Genomic DNA, 21,460 nt, shown 5'->3' on the forward strand with positions numbered 1-21,460 from the left:
GGCACAAAACCAGCGCCGCCGCCCCCTTCCACGGCGCCGCCACCACAGGCCGTCTCGGCCCAACCCGAGACCGCCAGTGGGTGCGCGCCGACGTCCTCTTGCTCTTCCCCTACGGGCTACGGGCCCCCACCCCCGGTGACCCTCCTCGCCGGGAAAAGCGCCGCCGTGCCCTCCTCTGTTCCAAGACCCGTCCAGGGACCACAGGTTAAAAGAAAACAAAGTTCCAGGGGCCTAAATGCAAGATTACATTTCCTTTTTCTTTTTGTTTTGAAAAACAGCAAACTAGTAAATTCGTTTAAAAATCGTAGAAAAAGAAAAATCAGAAAAATGCAAACTCAACTATTATGGAATCTTTGCAAAGAGATCTACAACTTTTGTTACATACACTTTTTCATCTGCTCAATAGTTTTTACTTCATTTAAAATACAAAGAAAATGTACTTTATATTAGATCTCAAGTTACAAGCATGAGTTTTTAGCCATTTTTGGTCAGTGGGGTACATGTTTGATGTATAACCTTGTGTAAAAGTTTCATAGACTTTTGACATGCCTAGCTATCGGTTTATTTAAATCTTGCTTTATGCCTTGTTTAAATTAGTTTGTTTGTACATACTGTTTAACTTGGTTTACTGAGCTCAAACTTTTACAGTACCTTTAACTTGATATTTAGTTACTGTACAAAAATTTTGAGAAATTTTAGATTGGTGGAACCAATCCAACTAATTAATAGTTTAGATATTTACACTAAATCAAGAAAAATAGTTTCTTTGCATAGAAAAATCTAATAATTTTTCTAGGGGATGAAATTTAGTTTATAACAATACTGGTAAAAGATGAGGCTCTGGAACATGCTATAACAGTCTGTGGAAGTTAATTTTGATCCATGCAGCAATACTTTGTACTATTTTTCATACCCTGTACAATGCTTTTTTAATTGTCAAAAATTTATGGCTGGCTCATCTTTAGGTAGACAACACTCAGTTAAAATTTCATTACCAGTACTTGTATAGTTTGACCTGTAAAATTCATTTTTGCTTCTAGCAGTAGCTGGTTATTTTATTTTTCATGGTTAATGGGCTGCATGAAATAGGCTAAAAATTTCACAGTAGGCTTTTTACTCAGAGGTGTATCTTGCATAAAAATTTCAAACCCAGAATCTCTGTTTAACATTATTTGTGATTAGGACATGCGTAACCTAGTAATAAATGAGAAAAATCCTTTCTTTTGCTGCATAAGGATAAAAGGTACAATCCACCCTAGTTACTTTGTGGAGTCAGTTATAATGATTATTACTCTATAAAGGATTGTCCAAAATGATGTAACATAATCCTTTGCAAATCATCTTGAGTTTGTGTTGGATTACAACTCTTTAGTGAAGAATTGATTAAATCGTATCACTAAAATAACTCACGCATATGCATTTCATATAGATTCGACTACTCTCCCTGACGGTACGTACGAGTTGGTGCCGGAGTCCAAGAGTAAGCAGCGTGAAGCTCAAGTGAATCTAACTGAAGCCACTGAAGACCTGAACCCGAGTTCAGAAGAGCCCAAGGCTAGCTCCGCTCAGGAAGGCAAGCCCCGGAGCATGTCCTACCTATTTTAATTTATGCAACTATTTGTATTCCTATTTATTGTGCATTTAAGTTGCAGGAATTGTTTGGAACCTTAGTTGCATGATCCTAGGTACCTATGCTTGAACACTAGTATGTGTAGGTCGCTAGTTGGCTATGCTAATGGTTCGGTAGAAGTCGAGTGATTTCCTGTCACTCGCGAGCTCATAGGAGTTGAATGCTTACTACACACTGCAATATAAGGTTTACGGGCGGGGTTGTTGTACTTGTGATACCCCGTCCGTTTAGTCAAAATGGATAAGGTCGCGGTGTGTGGTAGTGGTGGTTAAGCGTTTGAACGTACTAACCACATGCCGAGAATATGGTAATCGGTAAGCTTAAGTATCTGATGGAACCGGCCGTGGAACATACTCCCCACTGTCTGGTCTATGGTCACGCACGGGTGCAGGGCACCCTAGGACGGTGGGCCTGTTTCATGCCCGGGGAAAAAGGGGAAAAGTCGCGTGGGTGATTGCATTCCCCATGCGTGTGTTTAGGTCTGCCTGGCCAGGTTAACAAATTCGATTCGAATCGTCCGTCTCTCACGGATATTGAGACTGCTTAACCCTTTTGCCACATAGAGTAAGAAGTGGAACAATGATGATGAGAAATATGGTTGAATGATGAAAAATAATTGCTTTCCACCATGTATGCTTTAGGATAGATGCTAATGAATAATGGTTAATCATAATAGAACTTGAAAGCTAAAATCGGAAAATAAGGACTTACTGCTTTTCGGCAAAGACAAACCCCTCAAGCCAAAAGCCTTGCATGTCTAGTTAGAGGGTTAGTTATATCCTAGTCGGGTAAGCCTTGCAGAGTATTAGTATACTCAGCCTTGCTTGTGGCTCCACTTTGTTTCAGGTGATACATTTGAAGATCAGATAGCTAGTTTGACTTGGCCGTGTACTCTGCCTCCTGGTTGGTCGGTGGAGTGGGATACGACTCCGGCCAATGATGACATTGCCGAGTGATGTCATGTACGGGCTTCATCATGACATCATGTATCGTCGTTTAGAACTCGTTTTATTTCCGCTGCAGTGAACTCTGAACTACTTTCAATTCGAATTTCAAGTACCTTTCGAAGATTTCGAACTTGGTTTGTAATAATTAAGTTAAGACTCTGTAATGTAATATATCTGTGAAATGTTGTACTCTCTGGACTCACCTTCGTGTGGGTTACATGTAAGCTTTGGGTTCGATCGACGCTCAGGTGGATTCTTCGGGACTTTACCCGACAGCACTGCCGAATTACTCCGTTTGAAGTGCGTGTTAGCCGGGATTGTCTTTAAGATGATGGTTTGCGCACTTGAGTCGGATTAATTAGGGCGGTACTGCCACAGCTGGTATCAGAGCCGAACAAAGCGCACACCTGAGAGTGCGACTAGATTTTAAAAGTTTTACTTAAAACTTATCCACATAATCGCGTTTGGTAAATACGTTGGTTCGTTAAGGATTGTGTATAGTACGTAAAGCCCTAGGGATATTATGGGAGTTTTTAGGTGGTTATCTAACTTATGGTTTATTTATAACTGACTTCCAGCACATTTCTTCTGTACTTTAAATTCAGCACTTTACATTATGTAACGACGCACCTACGCTAAGGTAAGACGGTAAGAATCATCAGTCAGCTGAGAGAGTTTGACCTTCCCGTCGGTGATGCGAGCCGAACGCTGCCCTCAAGCAGTGGCTTACTTGAGGTGCTGCCAATATACCAACTATTAGTTGGCTATATTGGGAGTAAAGTATACTCTGTCAGCTGAGAGAGTTTGACCTTCCCGTCGGTGATGCGAACCGAACGCTGTGCTCAAGCAGTGGCCTACTTGAGCTGCTGCCAATATACCGACCATCGGTTGACTATATTGGGAGTAAAAGAAACCGTGAATACGTCACCTCGGTAGCGTATGAACGTTGTCCATGCAGTGTTGGACGCATGGATGCCGCTTCTATAGTAAGCGGTAATGTATGGGGACGCTTTCATGTGTGCTGGCATGAAAGGTTCAATGAATATATATCTGTCAATTTTCTGCAGGTACACTAACCGCGATTATGTAAGTTAAGCACGGTTAGAACTCGGCTAGAAAGATATATCTAGGGAGAGACGTAAATTGTGCCATGCCACCGGTGCTAACCCCGTAAGTCCAAAACTATTTGGCAATTGTTTTCCTTGGGAGGACGATCAGGTCATGCATGCATCATATTCATATAATTGAAAGCCCTTGAAACTAGATGTGGGTTAGTCGGTAAGGTTAAGGTTTGCACGTGAGCACGGTTCATCTTCTCTCAATTAAGGTCTATCTAGAAATCTGTCATTTCTGCTATACCCTGGAAGATGAAATTGTTTGGCATGGTAGAAGACTTTATCTGTAGAAGTGCCAGCGGAAAATTTTGCTCCAAAACTTGTCTACTTGCTGCTGTTTAAATTTGAAAAATTTTCGACTAGTATACAGTGGGGAAACACTAGAAACTTTGACACCCTGTTTTTCTGTCAGCTTTAAGTACTTGGGTTGCACGAATTTTTAGGCCTTCCTAGAGATGTTTTATGCAGAAGTGTTCAACACAAAACTTGTGCCAAATTTACTCACCAAGTTTCTGAAAAAATTTGGTGATTTTAGGCTTAGTAGTTTGTCCTCAGCACTCAGTTTACTAGCTCTCTGGTCACTAAAAATTTTGGGACATCCTCAGCACTTCATTGTTGGATTACCCAACACATCCCAGAAGCATGATTCCATTTGGGTTATCGTGGATAGACTCACCAAGACGGCACATTTTATTCCGGTACATACTACTTACACTGCCAAGAAGTATGCTGAGATCTATCTCGATCGCATTGTTTGCTTGCATGGGGTACCCAAGACAATTATTTCTGATCGTGGGACACAGTTCGTTGCACGCTTTTGGGAACAGTTGCAAGCATCTCTTGGGACAAAATTAATTCGAAGCTCAGCTTATCACCCACAAACCGATGGGCAAACTGAGAGGGTGAACCAAATCCTAGAAGACATGTTGAGAGCTTGCGTCATTCATTATGACAAGAGTTGGGACAAATGTCTAGCTCTAGCGGAGTTCTCATATAACAGTAGTTATCAAGAGAGTTTGAAAATGGCACCATTTGAGGCCTTATATGGTCGACGGTGTCGTACCCCTTTGAGTTGGTCGCAAGTCGGAGAACGAGTGGTATTCGGACCCGATCTCGTAACTGAGGCAGAAGAGAAGGTGAGGGTAATACAAGAGAATTTAAAGGCCGCCCAGTCTAGGCAAAAGAGTTATTTTGATAAAAGGAGAGACCCTTTGCAATTTGAAGTAGGTAATCATGTCTATCTTCGAGTCTCGCCAACCAAGGGTGTGCAGAGATTCGGCGTGAAGGGCAAATTAGCTCCACGATATGTTGGCCCTTATGAAATCACTGAGCTTTGTGGACCCGTGGCCTATAGACTACGACTTCCTCCTCGACTGGCAGCAGTACATGATGTTTTCCATGTTTCTCAACTCAAGAAATGTGTTCGAGTTCCCACCGAGATCATTGAACAAACAGAAATATTGGTAGAACCAATCTCTCTTATGTCGAATACCCTATCAAGGTTCTTTATCAAAAGGAAAGGGTCACTCGAAGAAAAGCAGTCAAAATGTACAAGATTCAATTGAGTCACCATACCGAAGAGGAAGCTACCTGGGAAACGGAAAGCTACCTAAATCAAAATTTCCCCGGTTTTCTGAATTCAACTGGAGGTACACCTCTTTCCTGCACTTAGCTTGCTTATCTGAATCTTCGGACGAGATTCTTTTAAGGGGGGTAGGCTGTAACACTCCGGTGTTTAGCACTGTTTAAACATGCCATTAACATCAAATGACACAGTAAACCCTGTTTTGGTGATCACGTAAAAGCCGAATTTCCGTTTGGATAAACCAAAAAGTCAACTCTCGCATGTTCGCTCAAATGAACTTTTGCCCAACACGAAAGTCGTGAAGTTTGACAAGATAAACAACTTTCGCGTTCAAAGCTTTTCAAGTTACAACATGAAATTTGGAGAAAAACCCCGAAAAATAGCGGGATCATTAAACTTGAATTCAAATTTTAAACTTTCAAATCATCGCTCAAATGAAGTTCTGCCTGAAAGGAAAGTTGTAGGAAATTTAATTTTGAACAACTTTCGTGTTCAAAATTTTTCGAGTTTCAATTGAAAATCTTGAGTTTGGACCAAGTCAAACCACTGACTTTTGTTTTCTCTCTCCACTCCCTTTCTCTCTCTTCTCTCTCCCTCTCTTGCTGACCCTCCCCTCTCTGCTCTGCGTGCGCGCGTAGGCAATCGAGCGCGCCGCGCGTGCCTCGCTGCACCGCTGCCGCGCTCGCTGCCCTGCTGCCGCCCCGCACTGCCTCGCCGCGCCGCTGACCCCCGCCCCGCTCGAGTGCGCACGCTCCCGGACGCCGCTCGCTGCCGCCCGCACGGCACCCTCGCCACCAGAGCCGCCGCGTCATTACTGCCCCGTCGCCCGGCCACGCCACCCCGCTCCCGTCCCCGTCGTTGACCCTGCGCCACGCTCAAGTGCTCGCCTGCCCTCACTGTGCCATGCTCGAGTGCCAGCACTCCGCGACGACGACGACGCGACAAGCCGCCGCCCACGCCAGTGCGCCCGCCCTTAACTCCTCCCCCGCCGAGCTCCCCTCTACAGCCCTCTTCTCCCCATTTTGCCTCGCCACCCCACGTTCCCGCTCCTCCCCTCTCCGCTCCACCCCAAACCGAGCTCGCCCTCCGCTCCCCGCGCCCTGGAACGCCGCCGCCCACGCCATTGCCGCCGCCGAGCACCACATCACCGTGGAGCCCCCATCTCCGGCCTCCCTCCGCCCCAACGGAGCCCAGGAACGGGATCCTCACCTCCCATTGGTGCTCCCCGACCCCTCCACCACCGCCCCAACCCACTGGAACGGCGCCGCAGCGGTCTAGAACGGCGCCGCCGGGTCCAGACCGCCGCCGGCCGCCCGCTCCACGTGGAGCTCCACCTCCGCCCCTCCTCAACCCAAATCGAGCCCACAGCTCCCTTGCTCACCCCCCACCGAAGCCCCCAAGCCTGGACGCCCCATCCCTGCGCCGCCGGCGAGCCGCCGCCGCCCCCTTCCGCGGCGCCGCCACCACAGGCCGTCCCGCCCCAACCCGAGACCGCCAGTAGGTGCGCGCCGACGTCCTCTTGCTCTTCCCCTACGGGCCCCGCCCCCGGTGACTCTCCTCGCCGGGAAAAGCGCCGCCGTGCCCTCCTCTGTTCCAAGACCCGTCCAGGGACCACGGGTTAAAAGAAAACAAAGTTCCAGGGGCCTAAATGCAAGATTACATTTCCTTTTTCTTTTTGTTTTGAAAAACAGCAAACTAGTAAATTTGTTTAAAAATCGTAGAAAAATCAGAAAAATGCAAACTCAACTATTATGGAATCTTTGCAAAGAGATCTACAACTTTTGTTACATACACTTTTTCATCTGCTTAATAGTTTTTACTTCATTTAAAATACAAAGAAAATGTACTTTATATTATATCTCAAGTTACAAGCATGAGTTGTTAGCCATTTTTGGTCAGTGGGGTACATGTTAGATGTATAACCTTGTGTAAAAGTTTCATAGACTTTTGACATGCCTAGCTATCGGTTTATTTAAATCTTGCTTTATGCCTTGTTTAAATTAGTTTGTTTGTACATACTGGTTAACTTGGTTTACTGAGCTCAAACTTTTACAGTGCCTTTAACTTGATATTTAGTTACTGTACAAAATTTTTGAGAAATTTTAGATAGGTGGAACCAGTCCAACTAATTAATAGTATAGATATTTACACTAAATTAAGAAAAATAGTTTCTTTGCATAGAAAAATCTGATAATTTTTCTAGGAGATGAAATTTAGTTTATAACCATGCTAGTAAAAGATGAGGCTCTGGAACTTGCTATAACAGTCTGTGGAAGTTAATTTTGATCCATGCAGCAATACTTTGTACTATTTTTCATACCCTGTACAATGCTTGTTTAATTGTGAAAAATTTATGGCAGACTCATCTGTATGTAGAAAACACTCAGTTAAAATTTCATTACCATTACTTGCATAGTTTGACCAGTAAAATTCATTTTTTCTTCTAGCAGTAGCTAGTTATTTTATTTTTCATGGTTAATGGGCTGCATGAAATAGGCTAAAAGTTTCACAGTAGGCTTTTTACTCAGAGCTGTATCTTGCATAAAAATTTCAAAGCCAGAATCTCTGTTTAACATTATTTGTGATAAGGACATCCGTAACCTAGTAATAAATGAGAAAAATCCTTTCTTTTGCTGCATAAGGATAAAAGGTACAATCCACCCTAGTTACTTTGTGGAGTCAGTTATAATGATTATTACTCTATAAAAGATTGTCCAAAATGATGTAACATAATCCTTTGCAAATCATCTTGAGTTTGTGTTGGATTACAACTCTTTAGTGAAGAATTGATTAAATCGTATCACTAAAATAACTCACGCATATGCATTTCATATAGATTCGACTACTCTCCCTGACGGTACGTACGAGTTGGTGCCGGAGTCCAAGAGTAAGCAGCGTGAAGCTCAAGTGAATCTAACTGAAGCCACTGAAGACCTGAACCCGAGTTCAGAAGAGCCCAAGGCTAGCTCCGCTCAGGAAGGCAAGCCCCGGAGCATGTCCTACCTATTTTAATTTATGCAACTATTTGTATTCCTATTTATTGTGCATTTAAGTTGCAGGAATTGTTTGGAACCTTAGTTGCATGATCCTAGGTACCTATGCTTGAACACTAGTATGTGTAGGTCGCTAGTTGGCTATGCTAATGGTTCGGTAGAAGTCGAGTGATTTCCTGTCACTCGCGAGCTCATAGGAGTTGAATGCTTACTACACACTGCAATATAAGGTTTACGGGCGGGGTTGTTGTACTTGTGATACCCCGTCCGTTTAGTCAAAATGGATAAGGCCGCGGTGTGTGGTAGTGGTGGTTAAGCGTTTGAACGTACTAACCACATGCCGAGAATATGGTAATCGGTAAGCTTAAGTACCTGATGGAACCGGCCGTGGAACATACTCCCCACTGTCTGGTCTATGGTCACGCACGGGTGCAGGGCACCCAAGGACGGTGGGCCTGTTTCATGCCTAGGGAAAAAGGGGAAAAGTCGCGTGGGTGATTGCATTCCCCATGCGTGTGTTTAGGTCTGCCTGGCCAGGTTAACAAATTCAATTCGAATCGTCCGTCTCTCACGGATATTGAGACTGCTTAACCCTTTTGCCACATAGAGTAAGAAGTGGAACAATGATGATGAGAAATATGGTTGAATGATGAAAAATAATTGCTTTCCACCATGTATGTTTTAGGATAGATGCTAATGTAGAATGGTTAATCATAATAGAACTTGAAAGCTAAAATCGGAAAATAAGGACTTACTGCTTTTCGGCAAAGACAAACCCCTCAAGCCAAAAGCCTTGCATGTCTAGTTAGAGGGTAAGTTATATCCTAGTCGGGTAAGCGTTGCGGAGTATTAGTATACTCAGCCTTGCTTGTGGCTCCACTTTGTTTCAGGTGATACATTTGAAGATCAGATAGCTAGTTTGACTTGGCCGTGTACTCTGCCTCGTAGTTGGTCGGTGGAGTGGGATACGACTCCGGCCAACGATGACATTGCCGAGTGATGTCATGTACGGGCTTCATCATGACATCATGTATCGTCGTTTAGAACTCGTTTTATTTTCGCTGCAGTGAACTCTGAACTACTTTCAATTCGAATTTCAAGTACCTTTCGAAGATTTCGAACTTGGTTTGTAATAATTAAGTTAAGACTCTGTAATGTAATATATCTGTGAAATGTTGTACTCTCTGGACTCACCTTCGTGTGGGTTACATGTAAGCTTTGGGTTCGATCGACACTCAGGTGGATTCTTCGGGACTTTACCCGACAGCACTGCCGAATTACTCCGTTTGAAGTGCGTGTTAGCCAGGATTGTCTTTAAGATGATGGTTAGCGCACTTGAGTCAGATTAATTAGGGCGGTACTGCCACAAGTACCGCTTATCATCCTCAGACGGATGGGCAGACAGAGAGAACCAACCAGGTGTTGGAAGATATGCTGAGAGCCTGTGCTATTTAGTATGGTACTAGTTGGGATAAGTGCCTGTCGTATGCTGAGTTCTCCTACAACAACAGCTACCAGGCCAGTTTGAAGAAGTCCCCCTTTGAGGCATTGTATGGCAGAAAGTGCAGGACTCCTCTCTATTGGGATCAGATTGGCGAGAAGCAGCTCTTTGGCCCTGACATTATAGAAGATGCAGAGCAGATGGTTCAGACTGTGCGGGAAAATCTGAGGATTGCAAAAACGGAGAGACCTGACTTTCAGTGTTGGTGATCATGTATACCTGAAGGTGTCTCCGATGAGAGGAATCCGCAGGTTTAATGTCAAGGGGAAGTTAGCACCTCGGTATATTGGTGCATTCAAGGTGCTAGAGAGGAAAGGCGAAGTTGCTTATCGCCTGGAATTGCCCACCAGCCTCTCAGGAGTTCACGATGTCTTCCATATATCTCAGTTGAAGAAGTGTCTGCGAGTACCCGAGGAGCAGGCACCACTGGATGGAGTAGATGTGTAGCAAGATCTGACTTATACTGAGCATCCGGTGAAGGTTCTGGAGACATCAGAAAGGGTTACTCGGAACAAGCGCATCAAGATGTGCAGAGTTCAGTGGAGTCACCACAGTGAAGCTGAGGCTACATGGGAGCGAGAAGATGAGCTGAGGAAGACATATCAAGATCTCTTTGCTAGCCAGCCCAGCTGAATCTCGGGGATGAGATTCCTATAAGGGGGTAGGGTCTGTAACACCCTAATTTAAATTTCAGCATTTATTAATAAATTTAATTGGCACCAATTAATTTTCTAAGGTTTGCTATGTGTAGTGTTGCATTTAATCTAATTTTGTTCCTCAAGTAATTAAAATTTTGTCTAAGGTTAAATTTTGTTGTTGCATTCATGCTGGTGCATGGTTTTATTTTTGCTTGATTGCATAGGAGTTTGAATTCAAATTCATTTGAATTCAAATTCATTTGAATTCAAATTCATTTGAATTCAAATAGATTTGTTTTGTTTGGAAATAGAATAGAAAAGAAGAAGAGAATAGGAAAACCCAAAACCCAGTAAACCCACTACCTCTTTCCCTGCGGCCCGTTTTCTTCTTTTTTTCCGGCCCAAGCTGGGCCAGCCCAGTCCATCGACCCCTCTTCCATCTCCCGTAGTTTAGCGGCCAGCGTTTCTTCCGCGCGGACGCGCAGCGCCGTTCCCGCACCTGGGCCAGCACACCAGCGAGCGTGTGCTCGCCCCGCTGACGTCTGCTTCACGGCCCAGCACCGGCCCGCTTCCACCCGCGTCGCCCCGCCGCTCTGCGACTGACACCCCGGGCCCAGCTGTCGGTTTCGTCTCCCCCGCGCCACGCGTTTGCAACCGAACGCTGCGATCCCCGCCCGAGATGCTCGCCGGCCTTCCTTATCGGGCGCGCACGCCGAGATCTCGGCGCCCCCTCTTTAAACCACCCCGCTGCCCCCTCTGGAAACCTACCTCGCCACCACATCAAACCCCGAACCCTAGCCGCCTTTGCTCCGCCACGCACAGCCCCTTCACCGCCGAACTATGCTCTAGATATTTTCGGCCGTGGCGCACCCCAACTGCCCAGACACCCCACGCCGGCGTCACGCCGTCGTGCGCGCCGTGGATCCGCCATGGCGGACCCGCTGCAGAGCACCCCAGCCTTGCGCGACCCTTGTTTTGGGTTCGCGTTAACACCACACACGCTCACGGACCCCTTTCACTCGGATTCAAGCCCGGCAAAGTGCGAACGTGCCCACCTCGGCGGGCGCCACCGCGCAGGTCCGCCCCTTGCCGTGGCGAGCCCCGTCCGAGCCCCGAACCGCCTCCCTGTTGCCACCAGTGCGTTACGCATGCTGTGTGGATGTTCCCCAGCCAAACCACGACTTGAATAACCCCCTGGAACACCGATTTGGCCTTCTCCGGCGAGTCACCGCCACGGCAGCGCAGCGCCGCCGCTCGCCGTCGCGTCAGCGCCGCCGCCCGCACGCCCAAATCCTCTGAGCCGCCCGATCAGAACCCAACGGGCTAGATTAGATCAGATCCGCATTTAATCTGGACCATCAGATCCAAAACCGTCGGTCCAGATTAGAAGATACCCCTTCGCGCTGCCACTTTTGCTAAAGAACCCCCGAACTCTTTTGAAATCAACCCGCAGTCCACCTCTAGTCAAAAGTATTCGCAGTTTAGTCCAGAATTTATTCGCTTAGACCCCTGAGCTTTACAAAAATAGAACCCGCCATCCACCCCTGACCTTTTCACGCGTTAGCCCCTAGATCTTTTCGGTTTTTACATTTTAGTCCTCAGTTTTGCCCAGAAACCCCCTGGAACTCCAGTTTTCTTACAAATAGGTCCCTGGAACTTGTTTTTGGCCTAGATTTTGCGTTTTAGCTCCGTTTTAGGCGTTCTTTATGTCCACGCGATCGTTGTAACACGTAGAATAGTTCTAGCATGGTTTTGTTTGCTGTTTTCATGTATTGTTGTACTGTTTCTTAGTTTTTGCTATTGTTTGCATGTATGTTTACTGTTGTGCCTTGTTTTTGGCCATGTGTTCGTGAGTAGACGTTGATCCATTTGAGGAGCCCCAGTACCAGTACCCGAAGCAGCCGTCTTCTGACCAGTTTGAGCAGTAGCTGGAGCAGTTTGAGGAAGGCAAGTATAACATGAACACCACCTATCACTTTAAATACATTTTCATACTGCATTTTAATACTGTATGCCTATAAGGACTTTCCTAGCCACTTTATATCCTTTATATATCCCTTAGGTTGCATTTTGGTTAGTTGTGCTAGGTGCCGCGCTATAACACACCTGGTCCTTTTTAATTAATTTGATTAATGGTTTATGCAACTTAACTCTGAGAGTGGCCCTCTATGTTGGCTTGAGTGGCTCACGTCTCGTTAAAATTGGTTTTTGTTAGAAACATGGTTTAGGGGGCCAGCACGGTGCTTCGTGCTTGGTTGGCCACTCTCCATAAGGACCGGTTCATAGAGCGACAACCTGGGACAACAGCGCTACCACAAGACTGGAATGGGACGGTCTTGGCTTACTAATTAGGTCTTTTTGGTTTGGAGTAACTTACCTGCGGGGCAAAGGGTGGTAAGCTTCAATGGTCCCTGCTCCTCCGGCTTGGTCTGTGCTTGGTTTGCGCACCTGTGCTTGTACCCCCGTGAGGTGGGCCCCATCGTTGCCAATCTAACTCTTCACGGTTATGCCTTACCAACGAGATTCTTTGTAACGGCCTCGTAGTGAGTTTGCTAGCCATCTCACCTAAGGAAGTGTGATGAACAACTAGCGTAGCTCACGACTTGTTGGTAAAGATTTGCAACCTCTGCAGAGTGTAAAACTGGTATACTAGCTGTGCTCACGGTCATGAGCGGCCCAGATCCTCCTTTTGATTAGTGGGGTTATCTTCCTTTGACGAGGCAGGTTTCCCCGGGTGGTTGGTTTCGTTTGGTTCTCAGTAGCATCATAATTAATTCTGATTAATTTCTATGTAACCGGGTTTATGGTAATTAATCAACTTGTAGTAATTAGCTTTAATAAAATTTTGCCAGGACTTTAAAGCTAATGCAGTTGAGTCAGCCAACCTTAGAGCCTCATAGTTTGTGTTATACTTGTTGAGTACAAGTTGTGTACTCACTCTTGCCTACTCTACTCTTTTTCCTCTTGGGGACACACTACTGCTGCTCAGTTCCTGCCGACGCGAGGGAGTTCGCTCAGCGCTACCAGGACTACGAGGACTTCTAGGCGTTTTGTCTCCCAGTCGACATCCTTGTGGCGCCCTGCTCAGCTTCCGATGAGAGTTATCGTTTATGTATTACGCTTCCGCATACTCTGTATTAGACATTTTGTCATTATTGTAATAAATAACATTCGTATTCGTTTTAATATATCTTTTTACGTGATATGTGCTGTGATATATTGTTCATTCTGTTGTATATATGTGTGACTTGATCCTGGCATGTATATGATTGCTCGGTTTATTTCCTTTTATAAACCGGGTGTTACAACGACCCTGACCGCGTTCTCCGTGAACTCGGCAACGCTCCTACCAGGACCAGATCCGATCTGGTCACTCTGAGATCTGCTTCACCTAGGGTTCCCGAACCCGAGGCGGACTACGCGACGATCACTAATTCTAGGATGACTCGTCGCCCACCTATGTCTGCTGATGATCTTATCTCTCAGATAGATCGAGTCGGCAGATCCATTGCTGAGTGCATCAGGCTCGGCGAGGACACGCTTCGACACCGCGACGACCCGGATCAGATCCCCCTCGGACTCCGCAACGCCATTGCAGCGTACTTGGATCAGATCCGAGTGCGACTACACGACCCGACTACCCTCGGTTAGATCCGATCTGACCCAACCTTGGAAGAGGAACTTGGCTTCCAAAACGCCTCATTCACCCTCCCGCCCAACCGCTCCTCGGCGACAGAACATCGCCGGATCTACATCATCTCCGACGACTCCGACACTCGTGAAAACGAGACCAATGAGGAGAAGGCCCAACGACTCTGCCGCAATGAGATCCGCGCCGACATGAGGCACAATGACGGGGCCATCGATCAGGCCAACCACGACCTGGAGAACTCCGAACGCCGCAACCCCAGGAATCGGCGCTCACTGATCCGCCCCCGTAACCTTGACGCCGACTTCGTCCTCAACTACAACGGCCAAGATGTCTTTGTTACGCCGTCAGCCAACCTTGCCGCGGTGTTCCAGGTGCTCGAGGGTCTTCAGGAGACCCCCGAGATTGTCAAGGCTCGTGCTTGTCTGCACGTGGCCGCCACGCAAGCCCAGCAGCTGTGCGAGGACAACTCGGCCTACTGCGCCCAATCGAGCCACCACTCGACACGACCCCATGGCGACGATGGAGAGGTCAACCAGGGCGACCTTCGCCTCCAACTCAAACAGCAAGACTTGCGTCAGCGCATCAACAACCGTCATCGCCAACGTGATGCTGCAGAGCGCGAGTGACATCACCAGTACGACAAGGAACATGGCGACTCCGACGTTGACTACCAGAACTGCGGCTGTCGGGACGACAACCGTCCACGACGCCACCGCCACGATAATGACCCCGGCAACGACCTCGACGGCTTCTCCGCCTTCTCACGTCAGCTCCGGGCCATCCAGTGGCCCGCCACCTTCAAGCCCACCGGGATCGAGAAGTACGACGGCGAGTCGGACCCCAAGACGTGGCTACGCACCTACTCCATCGCCGTCCGAGCTGCGCGCGGCAACAACGACATCATGGCCGCCTACTTCTCGGTCATGATGGGTCCCCAAGCTCTCAACTAGCTCGAAGCGCTCCCAGCTGGCTCCATCAACAGCTAGCAAGATCTCTGCAACGCCTTCGTCCAGTACTATCAGGCATCTTGCCCGGGTCCCAAAACCAGATGGGATCTGGCAAGTGTCGTGCAACAACCGGACGAGTCCCTCCGCGACTACATCAAGAGGTATTTTGCTAACCGTAATACCATTACGGAAGCTGATGACAGGGACGTCATCCACTACTTCAATGAAGGCCTCCACAACATTGAACTATGGAGGAAGATGTTCGAGACCTACCCCAAGACCGTGGGCGACATTATTACGGTCGTCAACAAGCACGCTGACATGGAAGAAGCCGAGCGGGCACGCCGCCGGCACAAGAACGACTACTCCGAGCGTCCCCCTCAGCGGGACAACCGCTCGGAACGCCGCCGCGACTACCGCCCACCTCGCTACGAGAAGATTCCCCATGGAACTTCCAGGAAGAAGATAGGACCATCAACTTCATTTGCGGTAGTCCCAGCAAGCCATCATCCCGGTGCAAGCTCAAGCTGGACGATCGCGAAGTCAACCTGGTGTTCAAACACCCGGTTGAATCCCTCCGGTGGTCGGAGACGCCGAGCACCTTCGACCTCCGCGACCACTGGGTCCACCTACCCAGGCCGGGTGCCTACCCCCTCGTGGTCAGTCCGATGGTGAGCCAGGTCCGCCTGGCCAAGGTACTCATCGACGGCGGCAGCGCCCTCGACATCATCTTCTCCAGCACATTGCAGAGCATTGGCTACGACATGGCATCCCTGGTCCCATCCGACCAGGCCTTCTACGGCATCATCCCAGGAGCCGGGTCGACTCCAGTCGGTCGGGCAACTCCGCCGGTCACCTTCGGCACCCGCAACAACAATCGCACCGAGTACATCAACTTTGAGGTTGCCGAGTTCGAGACATCCTACCACACCATTCTGGGAGACCCTACCTCGCCAAGTTCATGGCGATCCCCAACCACACATATCTGCTCCTGAAGATGCCAGCTCCAAAGGGGGTCATCTCGGTCTACGAAGATCTGCAGACCTCCTACACGTGCGAGGCCAAGAACATCGAGCTCTCCAACACCCTGGAATGATCCAGGAACTCGGTTCTTGTTGCCCAGGCAGCAAAGAACCTCCCGGCGGACCAGCAGCTCATCCCCGCCAAGGAGTCGACTTCTGAGTCGCAGCTCACGCCGGCCGTGGCGACCAAGACCATCGTCCTCCGGGACGACGAACCGCACAAGACCACCGTGATCGGGGCCAGCCTCAACTCGGTGTAGGAAGGTGCGCTCACCTCCTTCCTCCGGGAGAATTGGGATATCTTCGCATGGAAGCCATCTGACATGCCCGGAGTCCCAAGGGAGGAGGCTGAGCACTCCTTAGATCTAGACAAGAAGGCGAAGCCCGTCAAGCAACGGCTTCGTCGCTTCGCGCAGGATCGAAAGGAGGCTATTAGGATAGAAGTAACTCGGCTCCTAGCTGCTGGTTTCATCAGAGAAGTCGCACACCCAAATTGGCTGGCAAACCCAGTCCTTGTAAAAAAAGAAAAATGGTGAATGGAGAATGTGTGTTGACTATACCGACCTCAACAAACATTGTCCTAAGGACCCCTTTCCTCTACCTCGCATCGACCAGGTCGTTGACTCGACGGCCGAGTGTGTCCTTCTTTCTTTTCTTGACTGTTACTCAGGGTACCACCAGATAGCCCTCAAGGAGTCGGATCAAGAGAAGACTTCCTTCATCACCCCCTTTGGGGCCTACTGCTACAACACCATGATGTTCGGCCTCAAGAATGCTGGCGCGACCTACCAGAAGGCCATTCATGAGATGCCTCCAGGGGCAGATCGGGCGCAACGCCGAGGCCTATGTCGATGATGTCGTCATCAAGACAAAATGTAATGACCAGTTCATTACAGACCTCTCCGAGACATTTGAAAATCTCAGGAAATTCAAATGGAAGCTCAACCCGACCATGTGTGTGTTCAGTATCCCGTCCGGAAAACTACTCGGCTTCATAGTCAGTAGTCGGGGCATCGAAGCCGACCCCACCAAGGTCAACGCGATCAGGTTCATGAAGCCTCCCAGGAGCTAAAAGGACCAGATGAAGCTTACAGGGTGCATGGCTGCCTTGAGTAGGTTCATAAGCCGACTCGGCGATAGAGGCCTACCCTTCTTCAAACTTCTCCGGAAGTCTGACAAGTTCGAGTGGAACGACGATGCTTCCAAAGCATTCTAGGAGCTCAAGGATTTCCTCACCTCGCCGCCCGTCCTAGCAGCACCAGAAGACGGGGAAGTCCTCCTCCTATATATTGCCGCTACCACCAGTGTGGTGAGTACTGTCCTTGTCATTGAGCGCGATGAGCCAGGTCACATCTACAAAGTGCAGTGACCCGTCTACTTCATCAGTGAAGTACTCGGCGAATCGAAGGCACGCTACCCTCAAGTGCAGAAGCTGTTGTATGCCATCCGCATCATGTCAATGAAGCTCCAGCACTACTTCCAAACTCACAAGATCAAAGTGGCCTCATCATACCCACTCGGCGACATCTTGCACAACAAGGACGCCAATGACCGAGTCGTCAAATGGTCAGTAGAACTTGGTGCATTCTCGATCGAATTCACACCGCGCTCCACCCTCAAGTCTCAGGCGCTGGCCGACTTCGTTGCCGAGTCGACTGAGATACAAGATCCTCCACCCGACACCAGATCCGAGCACTGGATCATGTACTTTGACGGCCTCAACCGCGATGGAGCCAGCGCTGGAGTCCTCTTCATCTCCCCGAAAGGCGAACAACTCAAGTACGTCCTCCAGCTACTTTTCAAGGCTACCAACAACGCCGCCGAGTATGAAGCTCTTATTCACGGTCTCCGGATCGCTATCACGCTCGGCATCAAGCTTCTGTTGGCATATGGCGACTCTAAAGTCGTCATACAACAAGTCAACAAAGACTGGGAGTGCACCAAGGAAAAGATGGATGCCTACTACAGGGAGATTAGGAAGCTCGAAACCAAGTTATACGATCTGGAGTTCCCCCACGTCCCCAGGGACGACAATGTAGAGGCCGATGCATTGTCCAAGCTCAGATCCAAGCGGTCCATTGTACCACCCGGCGTGTTTGTTCAAGCACTCAATAGCCCTACAGTCAAGATGGAAGAGGAACCTCCCACAAAGCCCGACTTGGTTCCAGCCACAGGGCAGGAGGTGCTAACCCTCGACACCAACTGGCGCTCCCCAATCATTGACTTCATCAGAAACAACAAAAGCTACCTGAAGGGAAAGGAGCACGAGAAGCTTGCTCACTGGTCAAGCAATTACATCGTCATAGGAACCAAGCTGTTTAGGCACTCGGCTTCCTCAGGAACCCTGTGCAAATGCGTTGCACAGGATGAAGGAATCCAACTCCTTAGCGATATCCACTCGGGTATCTACGCCAACCATGCGGGCGCCTCTACCCTCATGGGAAAAGCCTTCCGATCAGGCTTTTACTGGCCCACGGCCCTGGCCGACGCCCGAAACATCGCCAGGCGATGTCCCGGGTGCCAGTTCTTCTCCAAGCAGCAGCACGTCCCGGCTCAGGCCTTACGGACCATACCGCCTTCCTGGCCCTTCGCTTGCTGGGGACTCAACTCGGTGGGACCCCTAAAGACGGCCATCGGCGGATACAGTCACATATTCGTGGCCATCGACAAATTCACAAAATGGATCGAAGTCAAGCCAGTGACCGCCACTACAACAGCCAAGGTAGCCGAGTTCATTGAAGATATATCACACTGATTCAGGTTGCCTAACCGGATCATCACAGATCTGGGTACTACTGCCAAGAAAGCTGCATCGACGTCTATTATGCCTCCGTGGCACCCAGGTGCAATGGCCAAGTTGAAAGGGCCAACGGCTTGATCCTCCAGGGGCTCAAAGCCAGAATTTTCGACCCGATCGAAAAGTATGGTGCAAAGTGGCTCCAAGAACTACCAAGAGTAGTTTGGGGACTCCGCACACAAAGAAGCCAGGCTACTGGCTACTCACCATTCTTCATGGTGTACGGTTCTGAAGCAGTCTTGCCATCGGACATAGCTTTTGGTGCTCCGCGCATCCAGAACTACGACGAGAACGAAGCCGAAGCAACCCGATGCACCGACATTGACTCAGCAAAGGAGCACCGCCTGACGGCCTCTATCCAGCATGCGAGATATGAGCAGTAGCTCCGGCGGTATCACGATCTGTAACACCCTAATTTAAATTTCAGTATTTAATAATAAATTTAATTGGCTTTATTTAATTTTCTAAGGTTTATTGTGTTTAGTGTTGCATTTAATCTAATTTTGATCCTCAAGTAATTAAAATTTATCATAGGGTTAAAATGCTTGTGCATTCATGCTGGTGCATAGTTTTATTTGGTTGAGTGTGGTTTGAATTCAAATTCAAATTTGAATTCAAATAAGTTTAGTTTGGTTTGAATTAGAAATAGAAAAGGAAAAGAAAAGAAGAAGACCCAAACCCAGTTTCCAACCCAGTCAGCCCAGCCCATGTAACACCCGGTTTATAAAAGAACATAAACCGAGCAATCATATACGTGCCAGGATCAAGTCACACGTATATACAATAGAATGAACAGTATATCATAGCACATATCACGTAAAAAGACATAATAAATCAAAATACGAATGTTATTTATTACAATAATGACAAAAATGTCTGATACAGCGGAAGCGAAGCACAAAATACGATAAAGCTCTCCGAAGCTGAAGCAGGGCGCCACAGGGACGTCGACTGGGAGACGAAGCACCTAGAAGTCCTCGTAGTCCTGGTAGCGCTGGACGAACTCCCTCGTGTCGGCAGGAACTGAGCAGCAGTAGCGTAGCCAAGAGGAAAAAGTAGAGAAGAGGCAAGAGTGAGTACACAACTTGTACTCAACAAGTATAACACAAACTATGAGGCTCTAGGCTGGCTGACTCAACTGCATTAGCTTTTAAATGTTGGCAAAGTTTTATTAAAGCTATTTACTACGAGTTGATGAATTACCATTAACCCAGTTACATAGTAATTAATCAGAATTAATTATACTACTACTGAGAACCAAACCACGACCAAGCCACCAAGGTAAACCCCGAGAAGCACCTCCCTCGTCGGAAGGAGATAACTTCACTAATCAAAAGGGAGGATCTGGGCCGCTCATAACCGTGAGTACGGCTAGTATACCAGTTTTACACTCTGCAGAGGTTGCACATCTTTACCCACAAGTCGTGAGCTACGCCAGTTGTTCATCACACTTCCTTAGGTGAGATGGCCAGCGACTCACTACGAGGCCTTTAAAAAGAATCTCGTTGGTAAGGCGTAACCGCGAGAGTTAGGTCGGCGACGATGGGGCCCACCTCCGGGGGTACAAGCACAGGAGCGCAATCCAAGCACAGACCAAGCCGGAGGAGCAGGGACCATTGAAGCTTACTACTCTTGCCCCGCAGGTAAGTTACTCCAAACCAAAAAGATCTAGTTATTACGCCAAGTCTATCCCATTCTAGCCTTGTGGTAGCGCTGTTGTCCCAGGTTGTCGCTCTATGAACCGGTCCTTATGGAGAGTGGCCAACCAGGCAGTAAGCACCGTGCTGGCCCCCTAAACCATGTTTCTAAAAAAAACATCTTTTAACGAGAAGTGAGCCACTCAAGCCACACAGAGTGCCACTCTCAGAATTAAGTTCAAGTAAACCATTAATCAATTTAATTAAAAAGGACCAGAGTGTGTTATAGCGCAGCAACCTAGCACAACTAACCAAAATGCAACCCAAAGGTATATATAAAGGATATAAACTGGCTAGGAAATCCTTAAAGGCATACAGTATTAAAATGCAGTATGAAATTGTATTTAAAGATGATAGGTTGTTCATGTTATACTTGCCTTCCTCGTACTGCTCTGGCTGCTGCTCAAAGTGCTCGGAAGTCGGCTGCTCCGGGTACTGGTACTGGGGCTCCTCAGATGGATCAACGTCTACTCACGAACACATGGCCAAAACAATGCACGAAAATAAGCATACAAGCAATCACTAATAAAAACTAAGAAACAGTACATCAATACATAAAAACAGCAAGAAAAACTAAGCTAAAACTATTCTACGCGTTACAACGATCGCGTGGACATAAAGAACGCTAAAAACGGAGCTAAAACGCATTTTCTGGGCTAAAAACAAGTTCTAGGGGCTTATTTGTAAAAAAAACAGGGTTCCAGGGACTTTTCTGCTAAAACCGAGGGCTAAAACATAAATAAACATTAACTCCAGGGTCTAACTCGCAAAAAGACTAAGCTTGGACGGCGGGTTCAAAATCTACAAAGCTCAGGGGCTAAAGTGCTAAAATATGGGCATGACTGTAATTACTTTTGAAAGGCATAGGACTGCGGGTTGATTACTCAGAACTCGGGGGGCTCTTTAGCAAAAGGGTAAAGACGAACCGGTATCTAC

This window comes from Panicum virgatum, chromosome 1N, assembly GCF_016808335.1.
Source record: "Panicum virgatum strain AP13 chromosome 1N, P.virgatum_v5, whole genome shotgun sequence".
Taxonomy (NCBI): Eukaryota; Viridiplantae; Streptophyta; class Magnoliopsida; order Poales; family Poaceae; genus Panicum; species Panicum virgatum.